The 2947-nt window shown below is 41.8% G+C and overlaps 1 protein-coding gene across 1 annotated transcript in view; it reads right to left on the bottom strand.

Moving 5' to 3' along the window:
- The window catches only part of TMEM132C (transmembrane protein 132C), a 374589-nt gene that overhangs the window by 317688 nt on the left and 53954 nt on the right, over positions 1-2947 (bottom strand). The window lies entirely within an intron of this gene.

Raw genomic sequence — 2947 nt, 5'->3', positions numbered from 1 at the left:
TTGACGGCAGCAGAACCGCCGGCCAAAAGAAAACAGTTGGGCGGAGCTAGCTGTAACTGCTAGCTCCGCACAATCGTTTTCTATTTTTTGGCTACTTTTTAAACTATTTTTCTGTCCTGCTCGGTACCACAGAGGTACCAAGCAGAACAGCCGAGCCAAATGCCGCTCAGCGGCATTCGGCTATTTACTCACTGCTGTTCGGCATCTATGAGAATAGACCGAACTCCTTCTGCACTTCGGTTCGGCCGAACATGCAGAGCATGTTCGGCCGACCCGAAGCCACGTGAAGCCACTTGATGTACGGCTGAAATCAGCGGTACCAGCCTGAAGTGAATAGCCGAACAGCTTACGGCAGCTTAGTGAATAGTAAAGTATGTAAAGTAAAGCTTTCACATACATGTTAACCGATGCCATTAAGCTGTTTGTCTTAAGATCTTACTGAGCAGTGCAGTGGCAGTGTACTGTTCATCATATATATTTAGGTGTGTAATAGATTTTTTTACTTTTATTGCTTTGATAAAACACAGCATCAGCAGCACCCAAATTTGAATTATTACAACATTTTTACCTGATTTTTTAACAGGCAGTTATAGGCCAGAATTGACCAGTGGAAGTAGCAGCCAAAATAAATAAAAAAGCTATAGGGAAGATGTACTCTAGAAAAAAATAAAACTAAATGCTTTAACGTCATTCCTATTGACCAGTGGCAAAACGTCTACATAGTATAAACTTGTGATCTTTTTATGCAGTACCACACTGTAATGTTTAAAACGTTTAATAAAAAAATCAAAATAGAGTCGATAAAAAGACTTCAAACCCACAACCCCACATTCCCTGAACCCCCTCCCATATCCCCATTGTTTCCCCAAAATATTCCAAGAAAAAACTTCAGTTATGTGTGTGAGATAAATTGGACGAGTCAGGACAGCAAATAAACACTAAGGATCAACCCCATCTTGTCCAAACCTGAGCTTCCCTGAACCTGGAAGCTCTATCTTTCCTCTGCCGCCCATAAAGGAACAGGTTGCTGTGACATCATTGACCTTATATAGCCACACGACTATACTGGTCAATAAAATTGATGTAAAATGGCCATGTGGCCATATAAGGTCAATGATGTAAGCATAAGTATCCTGTCCTTTTTTATATGCTGTGGGGTGAGGAAAGCCCCATCCCAAAAATGATAGGGTGGTTGGCCCCTTGTTCCTTCCTGGTTTGGAAGAGCTCAGGTTTCGATTGGGTTTGGTCCCAATCTGTGCACATCCCTAGTAAGCACTTGAATAGGTAGCAAATAGAAACAGTGTGGGTCTTTTTAAATGTATCAGTTGCCAACAGCACTGTTGTGGTCTAATTAGACAAGTTGGCACATCTGCCTCGTTTATCAATGGTGCATAGCAGCCACTCTATTTTGAGGGCTGCTAACATACCCCTTTTCTTCCTCTTCTCACGGTCACATGTTAGCCTTATTTTTTGAGGACTGCTGATGTATGCCTTTCCACCACCACCTCCTCCTCTTCTGCTAATATGTCATAGGAGGAAGAGTGTTAAAATGCTGGCTGTCATGGGGAGGGAAATGGTTCTGGAACTGAGGTGGAGGGTAGCAAAAAATATAAAAGGCCTCCGTCCTTTCAGTGGGAAGGGACGGCAGCATGAAGAGGAGGGGAAAATTATACAGACAGGGTGAAGGATCGGGCAACAGCAACAATTCAGTGTATAACCCTATGGCCATAGGCTGCCTCCCCTTCCACAAACTTTTCTTCACAACAACAGACAGAGGGAGTCTGTGATTCGGTGTTTGTGACTGTTATGTGACTGTTATATATATTTATTTTACACATTTAATTTTACAAGTTTTTATTACATTCTTTACAAAATTTACATATTTGCAAAATTATTTATTGTCTATTAATTAGTTATTTGTGGTACGGCCCCTCCCATATATTCTAGTGAAACGTTACTGGTCCTTTTTCTTCTTCCCAAAGGCAGATCGTTTCCGTTATTTTTGGGGTGTTGACAGTGAGGAGGAAGAGAAGGAAATCTAGGGTGGCTTCATGGGGGGATGTTTTACTCCATTCAGATACAAGGGAAAAATGAACCTGCACATGCATATGGGCTATGCTGCATAAAGCTTTTTGTGAATGTATATGGTTGTGTATCCATACAGGTGTACAGCTTTATGCATGCAAAGGTTTACACAAGTAGTGGCGTAAACCCACATACAGCCGCCTACACACATTCACTACTATTCACTACTATAGGCAGCTGGTTATCCTGGGCATGGAAATACACCTGCAATTTACATTCAACAGCCTCATGGGCCTGTGTAAATGAGGCCTAAATATATCAGTTTTCAGCAGCAGTACTGTATAATGGCAGTATAGCAGCAACTATACCTCCTTGTAAAGACTGTGTGATCTCTTCCTATGTGCTTCAGGCCACCAACATAGACTGTCCCTGTAAATACTCTATGATCTATCCCTCATTGGTCAGCATGGTCACCTGACCACGCCATTCCCACTTTCCTGGCCTGCCAGGCTGCATGACTCAAATGAGGGTCTGGTATGGATTTTGGAGGGTACCCCACATCAATTTTTTTTGCATGGCATACCCCATTAAAATCCACATCAGACCAAAAGGGCAAAAAGGAATTGTACATTTGTATTGTTGCCCTTTAAGCACTATTTAAAGAGCTGCTCCCCGCCATCTCCCTGTATCCTTTGTTTGACATTCCCTTGCCTATTAGCCTTAAAAATGGCTAAAATTGTTTTTTTAGATTCAGTTCCCATTGACTACAGTGGGCTTCAGATTAACATTCAGAATTTAGGAGCAGTTCAGCGAACCTACTTCAAACCGAACTCAGGTATATTCCGCTCATCCTTACGTATGACCACAGACATGTCAAATGACAGACTGGTTGCTTTTATTTTAGCAAATATATATATATATA

This window comes from Nanorana parkeri, unplaced genomic scaffold, assembly GCF_000935625.1.
Source record: "Nanorana parkeri isolate BGI_ZX_2015 unplaced genomic scaffold, ASM93562v1 scaffold68, whole genome shotgun sequence".
Classification (NCBI taxonomy): Eukaryota; Metazoa; Chordata; class Amphibia; order Anura; family Dicroglossidae; genus Nanorana; species Nanorana parkeri.
Note: the sequence above shows the minus strand (reverse complement) of the source record. Positions and strands in the feature narration are given on the sequence as shown.